Consider the following 27,041-nt stretch of genomic DNA (forward strand, 5'->3'; position numbering starts at 1 on the left):
CAGCATTGGTGAAAAAACTTACAACTGTTTTCTCACATATTTGTGCAACCTGCTGAGGAAACTGTAAGCTAAAAAGTCTCATGAAACGCAGGTTTAACAGCTCAGTCTATCTTGTCTGCCTCTGGTATAATAACCAGATTTTACTGCAGTGTGGCTCCTTTCTCAGACAAAAAAATGAGAAATCTTTGCTTGTGCCTATATCTGCCTGCAGCAATGACTTTCCATGTACTACTAATAAGCAGCGTTGAACAGACACTGTCCAGCCCCAGAAACTGAAAGCATATAAATTTATCAAGGTGCTGCTGCAACTGAGCAAATCAGTGGTAGGCCTAATGAGCCCAGGCAAACCCCCACATTAATTCAGTTTTCATGCTGTTAGGACCCAGGCAAGCACATCTGCAGCACGCAGCTGCACCAGGTCCCTTTGAGCCCTGCTGTGCTCTGCTCCACTTTGGGGTACATAGATGTCCTCTGTGGACACTCTCCATCTTACCTATGTAAGCTGTTGTAAGCTGTTGGGGTGGTGGAGGGGTAAGGGGGCCTTCTCCTTTTGTTTCCCTGTGGAATTGAATTTAGAACCCTTAAAATCTTTGATGGATTGTGTCTTACAGGATCAGGGAACACCTTTATGTCATAGATGCAATTTTTCTAGTTGTAGAAAGTATTTGGAAAGCAAACTATGAAAATGAAAGTTTGCACTTGTACTAAAAACCTAATTAAAAAGTTATAGCTATCCAGTCTACCAAGTAATAGATAAAAATATGCAATTAATGTGACCAATAAAAAATAAAGCCCTTCCCCCTCCCCTCATTCAAGGGTAATAATTCTTTAGTTTCAAAAAATGTTGAGGCTCATTTGTGGGATGGAAGGAGAGAACAAGAGGAATAGCAGGTTTTTTCTTTCTCCAAACTCCTTGTCATGCAAAGAACTGAGGCCCAGAATTCCCAGATGGGTTTTCCCTGTGATGGTGAGTTTGTACGTGTCCGATGGTCCTCCTGAGGCAGCTCTCCTGGTAAGCCAGTCCTTCTGACAGCAGTGCACAGGAGTAGCTGCTTCTGTTACAGCAGCAGCCAGGGCAGTGAATGGACTAGTCTAAAATTTCTGTCATGTTCAGGCTTTGCTCTGCTTCTTCTGGGTTGTCACTGCTCAAGTTAGTTGTGGGTCTTGGATTGACTGAAATAGGTGCTGCTCACACATAATGAGTCCCCAAAAGACCCACAACCCAGGTAACTACAGACTGATGGACAGAGAGTAATTATTGCTAAATTATGAAGGGGAAGGCGGGGGTTGAGTTCTGGGGCAGAGCTGGAAGGCAAAGGCAGGCCTCCACACACTGAGCCCTGACCCCAGTCACCACCTCTGCCCATCCAGCACAGCCACAAGCCTCCAAATCAAACCAACGCTGTGGATGTACTGCGTGCTGCCAGCTTTTTGGAAGCCAAAGAATCTGACTGCTATGAGCAAACAAACCACAAATCCCACCATCTTTTTTTCAGGTGTTCTGTGATCTGTCCAAGCTAGGTATTTCCTGTCATGGGCATGAGAACATAGAAATGTAGTCTGAGAGCATCCATTCCTTCTCCCTAATGCCACTGTTCAAGGGGGTATGTTGAGACAGAAGAGAGAAACTGACTTCTTTGAAGAAGTGTGGGCAGGGAGTGAAGTTGGCAACTCCCGACCAGTTAAGGTGTATGATGTTCACAAACACTTCTGTGGTAAGGACCAGACATGCGGCAGACAGCAAAACATAAGTGGCAGGGAAAAAAAAAGAATGGCAGGTTTAGATTTGTGGAGAGTCCTTGACTTTCTTGAGGCAACATACAGATTTGCAGCTTAACCTGTAGAAACGTGTCTTTTTGTAGAGTCATGAATATGTATTCAAATAAAGCCTAAGACTCTGTAAATTTCAGCTTATCAATGCACCAGACACACAGTTTTCTTGTGTTCATAAACAACAAAATAGTCTGCCTAGAGTAGAAAAGGAGGTAAGCTCACATGGTAATGTACCTGATGTGAGCAGTAGAATGGAAATAACTGAGATGTTGCCCATACTAAACACAGGCAAATTCTGTTTATCTATGCTTGTTCTCCATCATACTAATGACTCCATACCAGAAACCTATTATATTAAAAAAAATTTTAAAAAGAAATAAAAAATGTCAAAGCAACCACACTGGATGATGGCCAGTACACAGAGTTATAGACATCCAAAACCAGTTTATTTAGAGTTTCTTTCCTTTCTACATGGAGGCCCCATGGCACTGCTGGGAACTCTGTTCAGTAGCATACTTTGTATTTCACTGACTGGGATTTTCTGTCTCTATGTTATTAATGGTAAGTAGTTGGTAAATGTGTAAATCATTGCACATCGAGATAATACAGAACAGTACCCACTGTGGTATTATAAATCTCTAAAATTGATTCTTAAACTAGCTGAGATGTAGTCTATGGTTGCTTGTTCAGGCTTAATTTGACTTATCAGCTATGATACCATCTGTATTTGAAGAGAAACAGCTGCATTTTCAGCTACTAAAGCTGACTTGAGCACTTTATAAAAGAGACCAGTTGAATCAACACAGATACAATCTCTTTCATATTCATTAACTGTCCCAGCTGAAAAATGTTCCAAAGCAAATAAATGAAGCAAAACCAAGCAATAATGCAAGTATAGTGTTTCAGTGAATGGAAAATTTTCTTTCTGAAACCAAAGAGACCCTCCCCCATGCCAGTGACAGAAAATTTTTTATCCAGGCATGCGAGTGACAAAAGGGCTCCTAGATGTCTTCTAAAGGAAAATGCTATTCCCTGTGTCTGTGCACTGCTCCCTACCACCCAGGCCTCCCAGGCCCCAGGCTGGGAACCCTCCGAAGCACACTGGTTCCATGTGCTCGGTCCCCTCAGAGGAGGCTGGGACATGCAGGGGGCGGATGGTGCCGTGCCATGTACCACCATGCCTGCTGGGGCCCATCGTGCTGCTGGGGAGCGACCACCTCCTGCTTGGCTGTGCATCCACGTGAGCAGGAGCAGGTAGTGCCCAGGTGCTTTGTCCTGCAACAGCTTTCCTGCAGCAGGCTCAGGACTCCCAGCCCAGGGACTCAGCTCTCACCATTAGACTCTCTTGAATGCAGCTCAGTTTATTTCAGACTGGGGTTTTTTAGGTAAAAGCTATTAGTTGGAGATTTCCGGAAAGAACTGCCCTTTCAACTGGTTGCATTTGTCTGAAAGTTATGTACCAGTACCACTCAGAGAGGGCAATAAAAATCCAGGCCCAGAAGAGGCAATTTTGCCTGCTGTTGTTTTGGTCTTTTGCCCACTGGAGACTGGGAGTCTCCAGGGTAGAGTCTTATACGTGCCTGAGGCTAGGTCCGCTCCTCAGGGCTGTGCTGTGCATCTCAGGGGATGGTTTGAAGGATGTCATGCAGAACTGCAGCCAAGGGAGACAAGAAGGGACTGGCCTTGCAGTTAAAACCCCTCTGATGTTTAGGAGGCTGGAAGCGTGGCCACCCTGGGGACTCCAATGTGGTTTTCCTCCAAGCAAGAGATCTGTCACAAAATTAATTTAAGAAATATTAAATCAATTAATTTTATTGTTGTACCCAGTCTAGTGTACATTGGCCAAAACCAAACATGGTATCAAAAAGAGAAGCAAGTTTAAAATTATAGCTAAACACAGGCTTGGAAATCACAGCTAATCCCAAACTATTATCTACCAATTAAAATGCAGGCACTTGGAAAGTGCTGAGGAAAGAAATCCTCTTTATTACTGTACTCCAGTTACATTACTAGTACTTTTGCCTGTGTTGAAGGGAGATGAGGGAGATGATTAACTCCCTCTGAATAGCTAAGGTCCCTGGGCAAAGCCCTCCAGGTAGCTAGCCAGCAGCTTCTCCAAGCTTTGCATGTGGTGCTGACTGATGGCACAAGCGACCTGAATCCATCTTTCCATAAAGCTTGTTGGAATAATACTGACCTTCCATGGGCATTTTCCAAGCCTGGGCGATGCTTCAGTACAGCCATCTGCATCAGTCCACCTCACCACAGGACAGAGCCCAAACAGAGGTGATAAGGGGCCTTTTTGTTTGTCTCCTAAAGACACCTTTCTTCAAACACTGAACACAACAGAGACGCTGCCAAAGCTCCTTCCTCCAAACAGCTTCATAGAAGGAACACATCCAGCTACCCAGTGAATTAAAACTTTCAGTAATGTTTTTATGTTGTACATTATGTGGAACAGAAATCCTAAATAATGAAGTGTCAAAACAAGATAAATGAGGCGATCTGTTTGCTCAAGCAGGGACAGGCAGAACAGAACTTCCATGCTGTGAATATCGTGAAAGTAAGTGTAATGGCATAGCCTGAAACCTTGTTCCTCTGCACATCTTTCCTCTTACAATATTTACCAGGCCTACTTAAAAACCTTCCTAAGTTTCGATTTTGACTGTTTTTCTGTTTTCCTTTTTAAATACAACAGGCAGAATTCTTTCTCCAAGGATAATGTAGATAATATAGCAGGGTGGTGCCACAAACGGCTGTGTCTGTTGACAGGTTGGAGACCTTAGAGGGTATAGTTTCCACTTCCAGTCACAGGGCCCAACAGGAATTATATGAAGCATACTAGCAAAGCCAGGTGATGTCTTTAGGGAGCATTTTAATTCAGTATCCTCATTTTAATGAGGCACAGGGGGCAATCCTTATTTTGAAAACCTGACGTATTATTCAGCTTACAATATGAGATATACACCCAGCCTTTAAACTCAGCTAAGCAGCAGAGACTGACCAGAGAACAGCGTGTAAATATGCTGCTCAGCTGGAAATCTAGAATTTTTAATAAAGCAAAATGAACAGTGTTTCTGTATATATTGTATCTGTTTCATGTAATACACAGCAGAGCATTATAAAGGAAATGAGAATAATCAATTGTAGCTTTGCTTATACAAGCAATGTAAGACAGAAATTTACTTTCCATGCAGACACTCCAATTGGAGAGTCTTGTGATTACTAAATCCAAAAGAAACTGATTTCTAGTAATGTCTGTGACAGCTATTACATAGAAATTAAAAAGAGGTGAATTTAAGCGCACAGGTAATTGGAAAATATGGTTACGAGAATGGATTTGAATTGAAAAGGGATGTTTCCTGGCTTTTGACTAAAGCATTTTTTAATCTCTGTTACTACAGAGGAAGCATAATGAAGCCTGATGAAGAGAAATTGCAATGGCTCATTGCACAATTACTTCTCTTTCCTGCTACCTTCTGGAAGAGCAGAACTGAGATCTCTCTCCACCCCTGACACACCTGAGATGACACCAGTCATCATCTCAGCAGGGAACTCTTCATGGGTGGTTGAGAATTCCATCTGCCTCGAAAGCCAGTATCATAAGATGGCCCCTTAAGTGATGAGACAAACTACCAACTGCTCTGGGTAAAAGGGTGTGGGACAGGAAGGAAATATGAGTGGCTGCAAAAGAAAGACTGTAAGGAAATTATTTTGTGCATGTTGTAGGTGTGGCACTTACAGTCACCACACCAAGAAATGTGTTCTCAAGTAAAATCCAATACTTGGACACTAATATCCCTAGCAAGAGCCAGTACAGCAGGCAGAATGGCAGTGATAACCAATTTGTTGTTGAGGTAGAAAGGCACACAGGGAGAAGGTCAGCTGCCAGGCAAAGGATCTCTCTTCATCACTCCTTGATCACCTGTCAGGAAGTTATCATCAATGCACTCCCTGGATTGCTTGTGCCTTGTTGGGTTGTCCCTCCAGCAGTTAACAGGGTTCCTGCAGTCCTCTGTGAGGATGAGGACCTGAGAATGTGAGGCTTCTTGCAGGTGTCTGAGAAGGCATCATCTACTTACACTTCATGGTCAGGCAATCTGCAGCAGACAACAACCACAATGCAGCTCATATGCTAGCATGCTCACTGATCCTGACCCACAGACTCTCAGCTGGCTCACCGCCCACCTCAAGGCAGAGCTCCATCCATTCACACCATTCTCTCATAGAAAGGGGTCACATAAACTCCTCCTCCTTGCCTTCCTGGCTTATTCCTGTAAAAAGCCTGTATTCACCCACGGCCACGCTCCTGCCATGTGGACTATCCCACCACATCTCCATGATCCCAGTGAGACCATAAACCTGCAGAAGCAGACAGACCTCTCATTCCACCTGTGCATCCCCCAGGCTGCAGGTGTTAGTGTACGGGCAATTCTGACAGGGACATGGTTGTGCTGGTTTCCCAGAAAGGTTATGGTAGCTTTCCTCACAGTGCTATGGTATTTAGACTGAAAGCTCTAACATGCAAGAGTTTTGCTGACACAGCACAGGCTATACAGAGTCATTCAAATCAGACTATTGATATTTTCCGTTTTAGTAATGGAATAATTCTATGGACCTCTCTTACAAACACACTTATATATGCGCACACCTATAAAAACAAAAAAATAATACATTAGCCAGAAATACCAATTCATAATAATGACAGGCAGCATGCTAATGAAGAGCTAAGTTAGCTGCCTCTAGTAAGATTCAGTATGTCTGCATGAACAATAAATTATTGTTTTAGTGGGTGTTTGTGAGAAATGCAATGCCATTTATTCCCCACATGTAATAATTTTGAGTATTTGTTATGGTTTCATGTTACAAGAATGGCTGCTCTGAAATACCACCTGATGTACCTTACAACTCCCCAGTGAACCTAATGGTGCAGACAATAAATAAATCTACTTCTGTGTAGAACCATTCCATTTGTTTTCTTGCTTTTTTGCTTTCCTGGAGATGGCCAAACACCTGCCTGCTGGTGGGAAATAGTGAATTAATTGTTTATTTTGCTTTGCTTGCATACAAGGCTTTTGCTTCACTTGTTAAACAGTCTGTATCTCAACCCATGAGTTTTCTCACTTTTACCCTTCTGATTCTCTCCCCCATCCCACCCAGGGGTAGTGAATGAGCGGCTGTGTGGTGCTCAGCTGCCAGTCAGGGTTAAACCATGCAGAACCATTCTCTGTAATATGAATTCTCTCCCTTGACCCCGCAAAGGCTGATATATCTGGACACAGTTAAGGTAACATGGTGATTTAATTGTCTGACTCCACCTTCAAGTCAGGTACATAGACATCTGGGGCATGGTGATGCAATCACACTGCACCTGCACCTATTTGCTTTGGCAGCTTTCCAGCACACACACGAAAATATAATAATCCAGTTTCTAAAATCTATCTGTAAAAGAAACGTAAAACAGTTAGAGAAGGGTCAGAGACTATTTCTGCTGGACCTCCAGAACATGAAGACCTTTCATTTATCAGCTAGCTACACTAAATTAAAAAAGTGGGAAACAGAAAAAATCCAGACTTCTGTAATTTGCAGTTATGCTCAGGAAGGGTATTTATTACAAAAACTAGAACTCAGCAGGTTTAAATGACCATGGATGAAAAAAACAGTATCCACTGCTCTTCTGTCTAGCCTAACATATCTTACAAATATATCTCATCCCTTGCTAGGGCTATGTAAGTCTTAGTGGCTGTTAGAAACATCAGCAAATGTGCCAACTGTATACAGAACCTGACAAATAAGAAATCTGGAGAATAAGAAATTACCTAAAGGGATAGAAAAACATTTCCCTTATATTTTCTGATTCTACTTTCAGAACACAGAAAACTTTCTACTTCTAAAGAAAGTTTTCAAACATTTTCATATTGAAAATGAAATTTTGATTAGTCTGAAGACATGGCTGCATGTTTCAGGAAAGATTTCGATAACATTTTCATTGTTATAGTCAGTAAATATTTTTATGAAAACCCCACAAAGTTGATACAAAGAAAGAAATATCAAAACACTATTAATTTGCAGTTTGCAAAAAAAGGAAATTCCCACAACAAATGGACATGTTAAAAGTAGGTACATTAGTTGCATTAAAAACATCTTTTGACAACTTATGTCATGTAAATAAAAAGGATACTCAGACTGCTCTGGTTGTCAAAAAAAGGAACAAAATCACAAAATATGCTATCATGTTCATTTCTTATTAGGCTCCTATTAGTTTCAATATCTGAACGTTCTTTTATGTTTCTGTTGTTTTTCAGGGCCGTCACCAAGTAAGACTAGCTACACTTAGCTAATACAAGGATACAAGGACTATTAGGTCCTGAAATAACACCATAGGAAAGATGCAGACTGAAAAAGCTGATTTGCAAGAGGAAATACAAAGGATAAAAATTCTGGAAAATAAGAGATCATTAGTTAAGTTATTAGTAAGTTAAAAGACTCTGTCCCCATGTTGCTGACACTAGCTATAATGTGACACGAGTCTGTAAGACAGTGAAAGGCAGTACATCTGGCACAGTTCAAATGATAAAATATGTCCAGTTATTCAGAGTTCCTATATGAGATATTTAAGATTATGGTGTAACTACTTTCTAGAAAACTGCCTGAAGAAATGTTCTTACTGGGTTTTTTTCCTCTCATATAATAGTGTTTGGTTCTCATGTGTATACAAAGAAGAGAAAGAGCTCAACAGATAAACTATTCAATCAAAAGCATGGAGCACAGGATTAGAATTCCCCAAATCCTATATTCTCTGTTTCAGGTTCATTTCTTTTCATAGCAAATTTAACAAAAGATTTCTCACTCACCTTTCATTGCCTTCCCCTCCTTGTCTACTAACCTGATCCATCAGTTACCACACTTGAGTTACGCCAGTAGCAATGTTTGAGGAAGCTCAGTGTGAACTGGTCTTGCTGCCTCCACATAAAGACCTCAGGCAGGTAGCAGAAGGCAAATTTTAGTGCTTATGCAAGTCCAAGCACAGGCACCTAACAAGCATCCTGTTTTGAAGAGACAAATTGTTCTTTGGGGAAGTAAATTCTTTCATTTGAGACTGAAAAGCAATTGGAAGAAAAGCAATAAGTAAGTGTTACTGACACTGCTTGATAAAGCTGAGACTATATAATCATTCTCATTCTATTCACACAAATAAAGGGGCCAGAGAATTTAGCCCAAATGTCTTATGAAACAGGTTCTGGAACAACTCAAAGCACCCTGCAGAAAATTTACTTTGAATTTGAGGTCCTGCCCAGTGACCATTGACACATTAAATTCCCACAAAGAGATCATCAACACATGCTGCCTGCTGGATTTACATATGGTAGACCCAGTGTGCAAGACGTAAGTTGTGAGATGACATTATTGTGTTTACGGGAATTTCATTCACACGATAAAATGGACATAGCTGGCAACCTGGAAATCTTTGTCTCTGTATAATCTTCCATCTCATGGGAAGGCAAGTAGGTTTTTTTCCTGATTATTTTTGCTAGAGGGAAGAGTCCTACTGCCTTTCTCCCCAGCATGGTATCTGGAATAGGACTACAGAGTAAAACTTCAAGATAGTGTTATAATAAAATATAAGTACCCCTGTGCACATTCAGTAAATTTTATAAAAGTAACTACATTTTTTCAGCTCCTATCATGATCAGACATTTTCATGGACTGGGTTTCTGTACAATTCTCTGATCTCTCAGCTGCTTTCTGCAATCCCTGAGTACCAAAGCTCACTCTGTTTTCCTCTCTAGTCTCTCCATTGCACTGACACATCTGCAGACTTATGCTTCTTATTGCCAGAAAGACATAAGAATGCCTTTCTTCTCTTCTGCCCACTGTCTGAATGTTTCATTTGGACTCTAAAATAGTCAAAACTTTTTTTTATCCAGCTGAAATTTTCCACTTCACGGAAAAATTGAAAATGTGTCAAATACTTTTAAATAATCCACACGTGTTCATACCATTGAAAAGACTTTTCTTATTGCAAATACACAGGCAAAAATTTCAGCAAATTATTGAGGACAGCCTGGTAACCAGTGAACACAGAGGTGAGACATGAAGAATATTTACTGCAAAGAAACTGCTCTGCTTAGCCTAGCTAATCATTGTTTGTACAACATTAATTCTCCTTTTTCCTCATTTGTCTATTCCTGGATCCTTGGGATCCAGTGATTTAGTGAAGCTGGGCAAGTCTTCACTTTACTTTGAACAACATGATTTTCTGTGTGATGGGGAGAGATCACAGTTAACTACATTATCTTGCCAGTGAGCTCATCACAAGGCTCCCAACATCACTTGTGACTCTGTTTGACTCCCAGAATCTGGAAAGAGTTTAAAAAGACAAACAAACAAAGTTGTAACCTCCATGCAACTTTTTAGTACTTAGTCTCACCAATTTGCCAGTGCAAACTTATCTGTGTGGCTTGCCCTGGGCAGGATTGTCTGTCTTTCTGAGGGTTAGTTAGACAGCCCACAGTCCTGTGAAGTCTGAAGACTCATGGCATTGAAGGAAGAGCTCTCATTACTAGTAGAGCAATAAACCATCTCTTTCACTGTGCATGAAAGTAAAATTAGAAAGTGTTTCAAGAACATATAGATCTCAAGACTCATGCCACTGAAAAATGGCTATACCTACCTTACTAAGGCAACTGTTTGTCTCTTTTGGGAATTATGTGACAAATAACCTGTCACTGAGTCTGGATTTAATCCCGTAGTCTGGATTATTGCAATGAAAACTGGCAGTTTGTTAGCAGCAAAATTTAGTCCAAATTTAAGCTTCATTTGCAGCAAGCTAGGCTGTGGAAATATTGGTAGTCCACCACTTCAGAAAACATTCTGCTGTCTTCAGACCTGCCACAGAGAGCACTAGCAGTTGCATTCAGACTGCTTCATATGCCTACTTTACCAACAGAAAAAAGGAGCATAATTTGCTACCTGTTCAAATGTGTGCAGCTACTCAGTCATCTCCTAGGTGATGATCAACATAAATAATCAGACCCTAATGAGCATTTGACCTCCTCATGAAGGAAAAAAGGGAGCTTTCCTGGTGATAACAGTGATGTAACTGTGCTTGCACACAGCAGAGATCTGCCTATAGCAAAGATGTCCCAACACAACCTATTTGTCAAACCAGCCAGCATTCAGCTGAATGTAGGCTTGGCACGCTGACACTGTTGGTACTGCAGCCTTCTGACTCCCTTACACATTTTACCCTTTCCATCTGAATATTGCAGGACATGAACCAAAATCTTTGAGTGCTCAGAAAAATTTCTACTGCACAGAGGAGCAGAAAAAGTCTCAGAGATCTATTCTTTCATTAGAAGCAGCAAATAGAGGTGCTTGCTGCCACATTTTTTAAGAGGAAATACAGAGTCATTACTGGAACCTGCAGTAATTTTGATGTGTCCACCTACATTCAGAATCTTCAGCAGCCTAGCACTGAGGTGATATTGTGATGTACAGTTTCATATGAATTTGCTGGACAAAAATTCAAAAACATAATCATTAGAAAGAAGAAAAGTTCTGCTCAGCCACATTTTTCAAGTTATCAGTAACCACACTGTGGAGATAGTTTTAGAAGACAAGTACCTCCATCTGGCTCATTATGAAATCCATCTCATTTCTTTTGCTTTTATCTGAAATTTCTGACCTTTAGTTACAAAATAAATAGAAGAAGAACTCAGTGTAGGAAAGAAAATGTATGGATTACAAAAATGGTGCCTATTGATCAACCTTTAATGATTCAAGAAGAGTTGAGAGGTATGATGAGACAGGAAAACATGAGTTTCATCCTTAAAGTTCTTAAACTAGAAGATTTTGCAATGCATAGCCCACTTATTCTGAACTTTAATTTCTTTTTTAAAATATGTTGTTATTTGGGTCTTCCTCATTTTTGTGTTCAAAAAATGGGTAGATGTGGAACTTTGGGACATGGTTTAGCAAGCATGGTGGTGTTGGGTTGATGGTTGGACTGATGATCTTAGAGATCCTTTCCAACATTAATGATTCCTAGTTTTTACTTTCATTAAAAAATAATCCAGCCACCAAGCCAGGAAGCATGAAATTACTACTCTACCCTACACTAAACCAATTAAGGTTTAGTGGTGGCATTGGTAGTGTTAGGTTAATGGTTGGACTGGATGATCTTAAAGGTCTTTTCCAACCTAAATGATTCTATGATTCTATGATTCTATGCTTTTTGGTACATTCTTTTTACTCTCAGACCCTGGTTATTCTGTGAAAGCCAAAACTCCCATAACAACAATGAAGACATCATCTATTGTAATGAAGTAAATCAACAGTTTCAGGCTTCTGGATCTTGGCAACAAAGCTAATCAGTCATAGCAATCCAGGGAAAAAAAAAAAAATCCTAGGGCAATAATGTTTGAAAAAATAATGCTTTCAACAAAACAAAAAAAAAAAAGATAAAAATACAAAAGTCAGTGCCTTTACATGAGAAATTCTGAACTTTTCATTAGTGTTGGTTTATAGGAAAGCCTTAAAAAACAATGTTAGATCTATCTCTACCATGAAATCCATTTGACATTATGAACCTTATGGATTGTTTGAGCTATCCATTTTGAAAGACCTCATCAAAAGGAAAGCTTTTAAAGGCATTACATTTAGCATAGCATGGTACTTCCTTTGGATAGCTAACAATGAGCTTGACCACAGTCCTAAAGAGTTTGAATGCTATGTAGTCTCCTTGGCACCCAAAGCTAAAACCTCTTTTAGCTTCCAAAGTAAAGCTGCTGCAGAATTCAGCTTTTGATACAAGTGACATACTCCTAAAAACTCTGCTTTCGGTTTTTGATGCAAGTCCTATGCTCCTAAAACTCAGTTTTCCCCCTAAATTTGTGCCCCAAGAAGAATTGATTGACCAGGAAAAGAAGCAAATGTCAGGTTCTTTAAAATACTATCAGGGCAGTCCTGCCCAGTGGAGTCTCGGTGGGTCTGGAGAGGGTTAAGGTCAGAAGAGCTATGGCTTAGAATTAGTGATGGTTGCAAAAGGAGAACTATGAAACTATCTGGGAGGAATTACAGCTTAATCACAGGCCCCACTGTGCAGCAGTGATACAGGTTAATTAATTTCACAGCCACGCAATTTCCCATGAGATCTTCTGATGGTTCACAGCTGTGCTAAACCACAGTATATCCAGCACCACATCTCATGCAGGGATTGAAATTAACTTATGTGTCACTAGTCATCATTGTGGGCACATCATCTTACACTGTTTTAACTCCATTTTTTTTGAGGTGATTACTCCACTTTACACTCGGGAAGATCAGAATCAGACCCCACCTTCCTCAGAGTCAGTCTCACTCATGCACATGAACATGATAACATGCAGGAGAAGCAAGACTAGGAAGAACTGCTAGAGCAACCCCTCTTGAATCACAGAGTGACTGCCATAGTGTGGGACAGTAGGTATTGAGTCTAGAAAGACTTCTGGGAAATTCATCCTTTCTCCTTTGGTGCATGACACTGGCCAACAACTTTCATCATCCTGATGATACCATTCAGAGATCACACACACAGAAGCAGAAAGAACTTTTCCCACTGCATGGTGCTCATAAATAGTTTACCTCATCCTTGTTTTTATAACTTGGTTACAGCACTTAAATACGTACCCAGACTGAACTTGTGTTCCTTGCAAGTTCTACAATTGTTATGACTAGGTCATACAGCTACAGAGAGAAGGGTTGAAATACACTTTTACTGCTCCAGAAGAATGATCATACTGTCTTCCAGCAGTGTGTGTATTGATGTTATTAGTGCAGTGTGCTACCATCCTCTGTCTCCCCAGTCTGCTGAACATGTCTACTGAAGGAAGAAACACAATTAACTAGTGGCACACAATAACCCATAAGCTTGTGGAAGGATGAAGACAAACTGAATTTATGTTTCCTGATAAACAGAAGAATAAATAAAACAAATAAATATAGCAATAAATAATATCCAGGCAGGAACTCAAAGACATTTTCAGAAAGAAACAGCTATTTGTTTTCTTGTGATTTAGGGAATTTTGATGACATTACACTCCATTACATTGCCTACTAGACTCTCAGTTGGTTTGGCTGTGAACCAAAAACACATTTCAAGGAAGACTATAGCACAATCTAGTGCACAAATCAGCTCTAAAACTGTGGACTTGGCTCGTAAATTCACATGACAGAAAATAATATTTACAGAACTTTTGTGTCAAAATATTGTCTATATCAAGACAGCACTGAGGCATAACACATCTTGTGGAAAGAGTAGTACTTCAGTCTTTTGACCAAATCAATGTCATTAAAATTATTTTCACATTTTAATAAATAGTTCCCTTTCTTCCTAAAGCATTCTTGAAACTAGATTATGCTATATCACTACCTGGTAATATGCAGTTACATACACATATTTGTAACTCCTCTTTGCAGAATGATTTCTTCTTGGCAGAGGTGGCATTGAGGGACATCTCCCGTATAGTTGATTAACACTGTATTTTCTCTATCAGGCTGGGATAACATCTAGCCAAATTTCCCAGAGATTCCAGTAAAAAAAATCACTAAGGAAGAAATGCTGTTGTTCACATCTGAACTTTCTGTTCATTCTTAGAAGATAAAACAAACTGTATGTCCTTTCCCATCTAAGGAAAAAAAAAGATCTGGGTTTCACATTTCCCCTCTCACCTCAGATCATAACTTGCTCACAGCTGTCTCAATTTGTGATGAAGTACACATCTGCAGATGGTTTTTGAATGTTATCTATTCCTCCTAGAAAACACAGCTCCTATGGTATACATTTCTAATACTGAGCCTAAAATTGTAGCTGGAAATCTACAGACACACCAGAAAGCAGGTTCTTTGTGGCAATCCTATGAGTAAAAAGGTGTAGTGGGGGCAGAATGACATTTCAACTGAGGCACTGTAGGCAACTATGAAGATTTGGACAAAAGCAATTCCTGTCATTCTTGATAAAGATATTAGCATGTTTGTTTGTTTGTATGTTTTAAACATAAATCTCTATGATAAACACACAATTCTAGGGGAAGCTAGTAATTTTCACCTGAAAAAGACTTAAGCTGAAGTCTTAGCCCTAGATTTAATGGAAAAATTAAAATTTTCTCTTTGACAAAGTTATGAGAGTTTTTTGGCAAAGCTGTGAGAGCAAATGGTAAGTATCATTAGTCTAAATTTCACAATATCACTGCATACTTCCCCAAGGTGTACCATATACATAACAGTAAAAGCATGGAATTTGCATTTGTGTATAAAAAGTAGCCCATACTCACTGATTATGTGTGTTTGTGTATGAATTTCTGACACTGCAACCATACACAGACACCTTATTTAGATTTAGTTTAGCCAGGCAGGATTTACATAGAATAGCAAGAACATATACATGTACTGAACAACTTCAAAGCTAAGTAGTTCTTACATTGTTGAAAAAAAACATCAGTAAAGTGTTTTAGCTATGGCACAGAAGGCATACTTAACATGCTGTTTATTAGCGTGAGTAGCAGCTATGACCTTATCCCTGCTTCTAGTATGTCTAGAAAATCCTAGAAATCTAAGACAAAAGAGGAAAATTTTCTACAGAAATTCTTATAATTTAGACACTTCTAGGGTTAGTTCTGTTCTGCTGAATTCAACTAGAACTTATACCATAGTTATCTGTCATCCAGACTAATATCTTACAAAATTTAGACCACATACATAATTTATAAGTAGTTCACAAACAGATAATTGTGCTTTCAGCATTGAATTTTTCTTTAGATGAGGCACCTACTTCCTTCTTGCAGTTGTAATATCTAAAAATGGGCAAGACAAGAGAAATTTGTGGCCTTTGGGCCAAATTCTGCCTTCAGCTGCATTCACAAATTCCCTTCACCCCCCAACCTCAATGCATTCGATCTTTTTGTGGAGAGCAGTGAAATAGTCTCACAGACAATAAAAGGCCTTTCAACTACACCCACTGAAATCTGTTGATGTCCAAACATAAGACTGTCAGCAAAAACGCAACCCAGAAGCTCCGAGATGATCTGTGCTCACATTTCAGTTTCATTCTTTGTAAATAAGAATAGCTATTAGAGATTTTGGGGTTGTGGTTTTATCCCTGTTCCTGCTTTTTTCAGTGGTATAACAGATGGTCCACAATACAGGACAAATAATAGAGAACTTCTTCCATAAGCAAAACTTGATGTGACCATTTTCAGCCATTCTGCTTTCACCATTTCAAACCAATCCCATCCTCACAAATTGAAGGCCCCTTTCTCCACTTAAATTGACATGGGTTTGAGATTAAGGAGCCACAAAGTTATCACGTGTCCTCCCTTTGCTCTGCACTACTGTTTATCTCATTTATTTTTAGTGCTAGTTCTTCATTCATCTGAAATACATGAAATCCAGACCTTTGAAAAGACAAGAGCAGGGAAATAGGGTGGCATTCACAGCTAAATACACTAACTAATGTGCTAATGTTTAAAAGTTCATTTGCAAAAAGTCTTCCAAAGGCTGAACTTCTCTGGAAGGTGACAGCACATTTCCCAAAACAGATGGAGATGCAAAACCAGGAGTGTTTTTTCATTCCTAAGCTTCTTCCACAGTTCTCTGTGTGCCTTTTTTATCCACTTCTGTATTTTCAGGAGTCAATTTCTAGTCCTCCACTTTGCAGCAGTCACAGTTGTGAGCTTGTCAGCTGCTCCCACAGGGGGTGTTTTGCCTGAACTGTACACAACTCTTTGTTCCTCAAATCATGCTACTAAATACATTTTCATATACTATAAAAACTAAGCACCTAGCAGGTAGCTGTCAGAAATTGTAATTTCTAGCTGCATGTTAGCAAAAAACAACACACAAGCAGCTTTTAAATTCACAATACAGCTTCTCACTTTCCCTCTCTTGTTCCTTTTCCTTGTCTCCCAGTAAGCTTTGATTCAGTAAAGTACTGAAGCTGGCAGTTGACTTTAAACTGTGGTTTTAACCCTCACTCAAGTGGCCTCCTCCCCACCATGGGCATACATGTATGTGAGTGCACAGTAAAATGTGTTTTGCTGAATTAGGGCCTTGCACTATGTTTTCTGGAGAGCCACCACTCTTCCCATGCATTTGAAAAGTACTTGGCACCAAGACTTAAGCCTGTATGGACACTTTAAAATGCTACTCAGTGAACAGCTATCAAAGTGATGGCAGCTGCTAACTTTCATAATTTGGCAGCCACATAGAACTGTGGAAACCCAATGATGTCTTTGTACATTGAAGAGATTTGCTGGGGAGTTGTAAAGACTAGTATGATACATTTGAATATAGGTTGGTATATGGTAGAGGGAAGGCCCCCTGAAGCCTAACCTACCACGTTCCCAGCACCAGAGGTACTATGGTCCCAGCTCATTCCAAGCATATGCATCTTCCTTGTTGGGGAGTGAGAGACACGGCAAACTGTAGTACATTGCTGGATTTGAAAATTTGCCTCCAAAGGAAGGCAAGGGATACACTTCCAAGGTGCACAAGACAGCAGTGGCATGAAAATGTGCCATTTCCCAAGAAAAGGTGCACTTACCAAGATCCCTCGGCCTTCTTTAAAGGATAGATGAGTCCAATAGAGATGGCAAACTTGCCTTGCTAATTGAGGGGCTCTTTATTACTGTGGCTGTGTGTGGGAATCATACAAGTACTTAAGGCTGAGATGGTCACAGCTAGTTGTCCGTTAAATTTGCCTAATGAGCCAATAGTTCCTGAGTTATCTATGCTGATGTCCCCCTCTGTATGTAGTTCCCACTATATTAATGGATTTGCATGTTCTTGCTGATGTGAGCAAAAGCTGAGGTTCATTTTTAAGGCCCTCATTACATATTTTTGAGGCAGCATGCTCCACATGTTTCCTATCCGAGGTACAAATACACAGATAGTACCAGATGTTGTCCACTGGACAGAAAGAAGCTAAGCTTCAAGTTGACAGCTGTAGCTGATGAGGTCATCAATACAGTTTAGAGATGGAAAGAGTTCACTGGAAAAAATAATGTCACTTTTTCTTTTTCTCTTGTTTGAAGTCACTGAGCTTCAGGGTTCAGTGGACTTGTTGCTTTGACTTTATTCTTCTGTAGGCGGGTGGCTGCCTGCCAGTGGCAGCTGCATATGGGATCATTTGCATTGCATGCGGAGTCTCTTGTTTAAAAGGAAGGCTCTTCCTTCCCTTAGATCATCTGCTTCTTTAGAGTCAGGGCCACTGTTTCACACAGATTGTATTCTTCCTTTAATCTTTTCTCTCTTCTTACTCTGTACTCTTTAACAAGTATGCCAAAGTCAGGTCTAGCAGACTCATCTGGGATAGCTGAAAAAGGCAGACTATGGACAAAGAGGGAATTATTTGATATTCCTGTGGTTACATACTCATATAAGAGGATTTTTGCAGTGCACATATGCTCTCTTACATCACCACGTTACAAGCAGGAGTCTAAAAACCTGACATTTGTTGCATACAGGGCACAAAATGGATATTAAACCTGTCTTGGGAACAGTGTTCTGTATTTGCACATCATGCAGACAGTGGGGTACGCCTCCCAGAGCCCCACATCAAACAACTGAGTGACTTTCATCTCCAGGAGCAATGTAACTCCTTTCTTTTGCACCTGACAAATCAGGGACAATCAACTATTTTAATGGATTTTGTGGGGGAAGTAAGGAGTGGAGGAGAGAGAAAAAAAGTTCCCCTAAAATGACCTTATAAAAGCTGTGACTAACATATTAGCAATTTGGCTTCATACCCTGCACACAGGAGAGTCCCTAGAAGTAAAATAAGATGAAGTGACTATGATATAGCTCAGGCACTCAAGCCCAAACTTGCTGGATGGTTGCCTTTCTCAGAGCTAAGGCACACACTGCAAACTTACTTCTTTCCTTATTTATGACATAAGTTATCTTTCTATCCCCTTTTGTTACCTCCACCTCCTCTTACTTCCCTCCCGGAACTTTCGGTATGCAAGGGTAGGTGCTTTCCCATTGTCTGACATAGGTTTAAGACTTGCTGTGCATGGCCTCTCTAGTTAAAGACAGCCAGCAAGACCCATGCACAAATAATAGCTGCCTCTGAATCCCAGTCTGTAAAGTAATTTTGCCCTCAAAAGGGAAGAATCTTATAAATTATAAAAAAACCTCACAAGTGGACAGACCAAATTAAAGTGCAATGACATTTTAATACATGGCATCTCATAAAGTAGAGCAAACATGGTTTTAATAAGTTCTTTCTTATTGTAACCTGCTGAGCTGATGAGCAAAAGAGGGGGAAAAATTAGACTTTTAAAAAGTCTTGTTAGCCTCCCCTCTGTTTTGAAACTCCTTTGCACCCTCCCAAAAGAAAGAAAAAAAAGAAACAAGGAGAACAAGCATGAGAACATGCTAGACAGTTTGCAAGTTCACTATGTCTTTGCTGGATATATACATATCAGTGACTGACTAGAAAGGGGAAAAGAAAAAAAAACCCAGCAAGAGGAAGCATGTCCAGGCATCTAATCTTTGGGAAGCTAGCCAGACTTCATTTATAGCCAGCCAATTCAGATTTGCCAGCTGAGACTTTCTCCCTCTCTGTGTCTGTAAGCTGGTGCAGACATGGTGAGTCAGGGAGTCACAGTGAATTGCTGTGGAATACCAGGAAGGACAAAGTGCTGTTAGCAGTGGTTGCAACCCAAACGCATATCATAAAACTACTTTTTGATTGTGATTTGTTCTAGAAGCAATTCCTATGTATCACAGAAATAAAGAAGAGAGGGTCGATTACTGCTTGTTTTGTAGGTGTTTTCTTTTTTTTGTTAACACGGGCTCTGTTAAATCCCTGGTGTATAATAACTGTAGATTCCACTTGGTTCATTCCCTTTGAAGTCAGTTTGCTTTTGTTCTTTACCTAACTTGATGCTGTTTTCCACAAGCTAATTTGTATTCAACCCTGGCCAGAACCTGCCACCCAGAATTCTGTATGGGAGTTTATCGTCAGGGAGAATGAATTTACTGTAGAGATAGAGACGGATTTTGTGAGCTTGTGTGGTTGGAAAGTTGGGGGTAGAAGGAATACAGAATAGCACACAAGAAAAGAAAGAGAGAAGGGGGGGTGGGGAAGAGAGTTTCTTCTGAAAGAGAGAAAGCGAGAGAGAAAGAAAGAAAGAAAACAAGAGAGAAAGCAGGAAAGCGAGAAAGAAAGGAAGGAAGGAAGAAAGAAAGGAAGGAAGGAAGGAAGAGAGAGAGAAAGAAAGAAAGTCAACAACAAAAAAACCCAAGTTGTCAGCTTTGTCAGGTTATTGCAGACAGAAATACAGGAGAGCTGAACATGTCTGGGGAAAGCCTGACAATAGCATGCCACCAACATGTTGGCAGTGCAAAAGGAGGGGGGAAGCCACAAAGACAAAGAACAACTACAAATCACACTTTCTTTAAATGTGCCATACATTTCACACTATGCTATTCACCAACAGGAAACCAAAAAGCCCTGCAGAACCCTGAAACACTCAGGGACTTGGAAAAGCAAAACAATAAAAAAGTAAGCTATGACTTGAGAGTAGAAAAAAAATGCGACCTGGAAGTCTGTCTGCATTACAGTGTTATTGAGACTTGTGTTCCCTCTGATTTGCTGTTACATATTTTTTATCTGCAGTCCACAGTTTGGATTCAAAACTAATTTGGTGGGGACAGTAGAAAAGTTTTCATGAATACTAGCTATTGCTCTTATGTCAAGGCCCTCTATGGGATTTTGCAAAAAATTACAAAAAATTAAAAACAAATTGCTTCTAGGATGATCACTGTGAATTTTGTTTTGAAATCATTGAGAAGAATCTAACTTAGTCTTAAACAGAAGAGTGGACTTTTATAAAGAAATACAAACAAAGCCAGAATTATAATCAGTGGAAAATATTTTGGAAGGGATATTAAAACTCATACTTTAGGGCTCAAGCTAATATTCACCATGGGCCAAAATGAGACTTAATACAGTGGCAGGGAAGGAACAGGGCAGCTTAGTCCACATCTGCTTGCTGTTATTTTCCATCTTTGAATGGTCTCATCAATGTGAGAAAGAGGAGTCTGGAATAGATGGACCTGAAGCCTGATCTGTTCAGACAATGCCTGTATTTTATTAGGTTTATTTTGTTTAGCAGCAGCACTGTTTGTGGCATTGTACTATTCCCAAATACAGAGAGCCCTGACTAAGCTGAATCATCATGAGATTGAACTGATGCTGATGGGAAAGTGCATCACTCTGCAGAGCTCATTGTTTCTCCCATAACACTGCCATGAAAGCTTCTGTCCTCAGCTGGCCCAAGTGCTCAAGATTCACATGGCCTCCTCACAGCTTCTCTGAGCAAGAAGCACCTTCCCAAGACTCCTCTTGAGAACACACTACCCCTTCTTGTTGGACTTTGTGGTACATCCCTGGCAACAGAGATGTTAGGCAATTTCAGCGTTTGTTGCTGCAATTCCCCATAAGTAGGTAGGGTTTAAATGATGGTAAGGTTCCTGCTCTGCAATATGGCCATGCAGAGACCTTCGCCCAGCAGCTCAAGTTCAACACTCAGAGACTCGCATGGGAACAGCACAATTTACCAGCAGACCCTCCTCAGCCTGCACCACCCATCATGTCTGCACTGCATATGCAGTGACAACTCAAGTCCAGCCTTATTGAGCCTTCCATGAATGTCCCTAAACTCTCCAAATCAGCCTGTTGCACCCTGTTGCTCAGGTCTAGACAGCATGGCTGAGAAGGAGAGTCCAAACTGTGGAACAGCTTCATTGCACCTGAACCTTGAATAGCCATTTCTCAGTCAAAACCATAGCCTGACTGTGGCAGCAGTCCTCTCCAAGAGCATGACCTCCCAGTGGACATGTCTCCCCAGAAAATCAGTCAGGGAGTAGCACAGCTGCCGCTGCACTCAGGGCTCAGCCGTGGTGCATGGGATGGCCACGGAGAGAGCAGTGCCAGCTGCCCCGCCAGCCTGGCCCTTGGCACTGCTGGCACTTGCGGGCAGGCAGCTTGGCCTTGCCCACTGCTGGGATAGGGTCACGCAGCTTTTGTGGGGGAAGCAGGAGTAATGGCAGGTGTCTCTCTATGCCCATGGAGACCTTCCTGGAGCTAAGCTGTTGGGCTTCAGGCTGAAACGTGGTGGATGACAGGGTCAGCTTCCCCTGGGTGGAGCGGGCAGTCATGCCTTTGTTCATAAATTCAAGCTAGAGATGGTGGTGGTCCTCCTTCCACTTTGGCTCAGCCTCCACTGTTTAAGGTCTAGCTTTGGGCCTAATTTTGGCTCAGTTCTCTGTGCTTTAAAGAAAAGGAACAGTGGCAGAAAGACTTCCTTCAAGTTGTGAAAAAGGCAGATGAAGATAGTGTTTGCAATGGTTATGCATATCTTTTCTTCAAACGGACAATGCAGAGTATTTGTAGTTGTCCAGCTGCCCACAGGCCAGAAGACTCCTCTGTCCTCCCTTCACTTTTCTCATGGAGTGATTTCACTGAACCATGAATCCAGAACTCTTAAAAAGCACCACAGGTGTAATACTTTGCTGGAAATATGTTGCTTCCTTCTAGCTTCGCACAGTGAATATTAATGCTATTACTGGAGGGAATGGCCTATTTATTACTCATGAAAGAGAATGTTTGCTCAATTACAATTTTCACATGCTTCTCAGCAAACCATCTGACTGACCTGCTATTGTTACTTAGGCCAGTATATAAACTTCAGCCTCTTTAGTTAAAATGGAGTGCGAGAACCGATGTGTAATCAGTCTCAAAGTTAAACTAGACAACAACAAATATAAGCCACACGTTTTTGCATTAAATATCATGATTTTCTCATTTCACACTTTATCTAAAAGTAGTGGCTTACTTTACAGGCCAGACCTTGCTCAATCAAAGAAAAGTATTTAGCTTTTAATTTGTTTAAACTGGGAAGGAACAGTCCCTCAATTGTCACAAGTGTTATTCAGGTCCTTGATAGTGTTTCAGAAGTTCTCATTCAACAATTGAGTGACAAGTATTTCTGCTCATGAACAAATTTGTTTCACCTAGCTCTACAATATTTTAAACTAATTTTCCTTACTCCAGCATCATTAAAAGGATTAAGGGCTCAAGTGAGAACAGATTTTTTTTCTGCAACTGGTTTTATTTATTTCAATTCTAGGAATTGCAAAACACATAACAAAATTTCTTGTTAAACTCTTTTATTTATCAGATATCAAAACACTGAAAATAGTTAGCATTAATGAGCTGCCAATGTTGCTACCATTGATAGAGCTTTTCAGACCTGACTGAGAGGAAGAACTATTTTAAAACAGTATTTATTGCCCAGGTTGGTAAGTACTATGGGCCATGTTGCACGCTCAAAATCTCTCAATATATCTTCTATACGTCTAGTAGTATCTCTAAAGCTAGTGTGCTTCTCCAGAATTCATGGGCCCCCTCTATCCACTCAGGGGTATTTTTGAAAAGACACATGTTGGGCAATATTCATGTCATTCTCTCCCAAAGATGCTGCTAAGTAGGAATGTTTCAGATTCAACAGTCAGATTCTGCAGGGATCTTATGGCAGGGCCCAGGCTGCAGTGAGAACATAACACTGTAAGATGAGTTCTTTGTGTTGGGGTCAGGGTTTCTCCGTGTGCTGGTTTGGGCTGGGACAGAGTTAATTTTCTTCATAGTAGCTAGTATGGGGCTACATTTTGGATTTCTGCTGGAAACACTGTTGATAATACAGGGATGTTTTAGTTATTGCTGAGCAGTGCTTACACAGAGTCAAGGCCTTTTCTGCTTCTCACACCACCCCACCAGCGAGGAGGCTGGGGCTGCACAAGAAGTTGGGAGAGGACACAGCCGGGACAGCTGACCCCAGCTGACCAAAGGGATATTCCACACCATATGACATCGTGTTCAGCATATAAAGCTGGGGGAAGGAGAAGTAAGGAGGAAGTTTGGAGTGGTGGCGGTTGTCTTCCCAAGTAACCACTACATGTGATGAAGCCCTACTTTCCTGGAGATGGCTGAACACCTGCCTGCTGATGGGAAGTGGTGAATGAATTCCTTGTTTTGCTTTGCTTGTGTGTGCAGCTTTTGATTTCCCTATTAAACTGCCTTTATCTCAACCCATGAGTTTTCTCACTTTTACCCCTCTGATTCTCTCCCCCATCCCACCTGTGGGGAGTGAGCAAGTGGATGTGTGGTGCTTAGTTGCTGGCTGGGGTTAAACCACGACGCCCCCAAACAAGCAAGCAAAATGCTGTGCACTGACTATGCAGATGGAGAAGGCAGGGAAGTGTTTGCCTGCACTGCACTTCAGGTGGCCTCTGTCTACTGTTACATAAGGCTCCAAAAAGGTTGCTTGATATGCTAACACATGAAGCTGACACACAGGGCACATGAAAGTGTGCCTATAAGTCATCCCTGTTTTCTTCAATTAAAGCCATGAAGAAATCTGTAAATCATGATGAAATTACCTTTGCTGCCCACAGTACTTACTCGAAGTATGTTGCATGGCTTACATAAACGAGGTCATGCACTGCCCAATATTTTTGTAAATGAGTTGGAGTAAAGTTTCGTATTGGCAGCATCAAAGCTAAAGTGTTATTTTCAAGAGTTATTTCAAGATACTGCTCTGTGTGTGCCGTGCCAAAGCCTCTTCTATTTCTAGCCATTGTATGTATCTGCAACAAACCAAAGTGACTAATGGATAACAATATTCATTCAGCCTCTCCCTGTTTTGAACAGTCATTTTTAAGACAACGTTTTCCCCATTGTAATTGTAATGTGAAGTTGTTTCAATAAGTTACACATACTTACACAAGGTTTTGAATTGCAGCCTATTTGCAAGTTTCACATATTTAAATATTTTTTTTATTAAATATGTTTTTATTAAATATGTTTCACATATTTAAAGATCTTTCTTGAGATTGGACTTGCAGGCCATACAACACACATTCCAGTCTGAACAAAACAGCTCTTGATCTCACACAGGGTACTCACACAAATTGTATTACACAGCTGAATTCATCAGACTAGGTTGTGTTGGTGGTGAGTCCAGCCACTTGCCCCATGCACCAGGCCAGGAAGGGTGGTCCTGCAGCAGCATGTGCCCAGCCAAGATGGGTTGATGTGGAAGACTGAAGGAATATTCCTGAACTTGTTTGCAGTTTCTTGAGCTGGTTCATCAGCAGAGATGTAGCATTGCTCAACTGATTTGCACGTTGGCTCCTGCTGTTTGCAAGCCCATGCCCATGCTGAACAGTGCAGCTTGGGATATACCACAGGCCCACTACAGTAGCATGAGCTTTGCAACAGTGATGCAGTGGTGCTCATGGCTGCTGCTCTCCTTTGCGCTTCCACCTGCCCTAGCAGCATCCTCTCAGTGATGCATTTGCAGATAAGTCCAGTCTCAGTATTGTGAGCTAGATCACGGAAGGGATGGCTTGAAACAAAACCTTAACCAAAAGATTTCTTATTTTCAAAGCCAGGGCAGGTGCCCCATTGCACTGGTAGAGCTGAGGGGGCAGTCACTAGTAGGAGGGAGGAAAATTTTATGTTAATATCACCCCTCTCTACTAGCAAACTACAGCCTCAGTCACTTTCAATGCTATGCACAACTCTCTGGTCATGTGACGGGCATGGTTTTGTTAGTAAATCTTTTTTCAGCTGCTCGATTGCTAGCAAAATACAGCCAGTCTCCAGCTTCTCATTGCAAGTGATTGCATTTGATAGTGATGTTGTGCTTCACATTGAAGTTTTCAAACAATTGCACTCCTGCACTGGGAAGCATGCAGGTATCCTTTTATGTGGAGGGCACCAGTGTCTGGGCAGGTCCTGAGCACGTCTATAATGACTGGAGACCTTCACTGCTTGCTGATGTCTGGGCAGAAAACCAGATTAAAAAGGTCAAAGCTGGAAGAAATTCTGTCTTGGAATCAGTTCAGCTAGTTTATAAAGATCTGCCTAATGCGTACCTGACCTATGATTGCTTTTTTGAAAGACCACTGTTACTATGAAGCATCTGCTGATGATGAAGTAGTGAAAGACTGAAAACCTTTTATTTAGTTCTTTCAGCTTTTATTCCTCTACAGCAAGGCTAATGCTAGAGGTAGCTCACAGCAATAGCTGATGGATTATCTGACAAATTGTTCAAGAGATTTGGAAGCGATCTACTAGTTCAAAGCCAGTGCACACTAGAACTAGACAAATATTCCCATACACCTCTTCCCTTCTAGAAGCAAATGAGCTTATTATGGAGGTGAGCCAAGAAGCATCCTGAACAGTGCCAAATATTTTCCAGAGTAAGAAAGTGCTGAGAAGAAAACATCTTTCTACTGCTATCTGAGGCCAAAAGAAAATATGGGTAAATTTAACTGTAATAAAAGAAAAATCCAGCAGATGCAGAGGAGAGACATTTGGGCCAGAGTTGCCTGATGGGTACGTGATGCCATGTAGAACTGGAGTATCTGCTTCTTCAGGCAAAGTATGGTAAGAAACTACAAGAAAAGAGATAGATTGCAACTCCTGATTGTCACCTCATTAGCCAACAATCAGGGAGAGGTGTGAGAAAGAAAGAGTCTCTGGGAAGTTAAGAGTTGCTCCAGATTTCAGCTGACATGAGGACATATATTATCCATTTGCTAGATTCCAACACACGAGTGCTATTTATCTGAAACTGTGAGAGGATCACACAATAAATAATTCACAGCATTAATTTGCTTCCCCTTGGTGGTCTCTCTGCAAAAGTCAAGGACTCAGTAGAAGTCCTTCTGCCTTCTCCCCAAAGACAGCCTGCTTGTTTCACCACCACTGGGGTTCACAAGCACCACTCACAACCAGTTTTTGTCACCTCAGTTTGCCCTCTCCTGAAGTTTGAATTCATTACTGCAGCCCACTATGCCATGCCTCTTGATGCCCATGAACCTGGGCTGCTGTCAGGCCAGATGCTTGGAAATGCCATCATTGCCCCCTCTCTCCAGAGGCCATGAGGAAGCAGTGTTTCCTCTGTCTTTCACCCCAGCAATCACCTCTTCCTGGGTGGTCCTCCTTCCAGCTGGCCACAGCATTACAGCCCCAGTGTGCCATCTTCATGCATGTCCCTAAGATATACAGTCACCTGGTGACCCAGCCTCATGCCCAAGGTGCTGTCTGTCACACATTACTTGCATAAGGCTGTAGTAAAATCCTCTGCCTTTTTATTGAAAATACCTGGATTAGAAGTTGCACTATAAATTTAATAGCTCTTTCATTCTCTTAG

The sequence above is a fragment of the Pelecanus crispus genome, chromosome Z (genome assembly GCF_030463565.1).
Source record: "Pelecanus crispus isolate bPelCri1 chromosome Z, bPelCri1.pri, whole genome shotgun sequence".
Taxonomy (NCBI): Eukaryota; Metazoa; Chordata; class Aves; order Pelecaniformes; family Pelecanidae; genus Pelecanus; species Pelecanus crispus.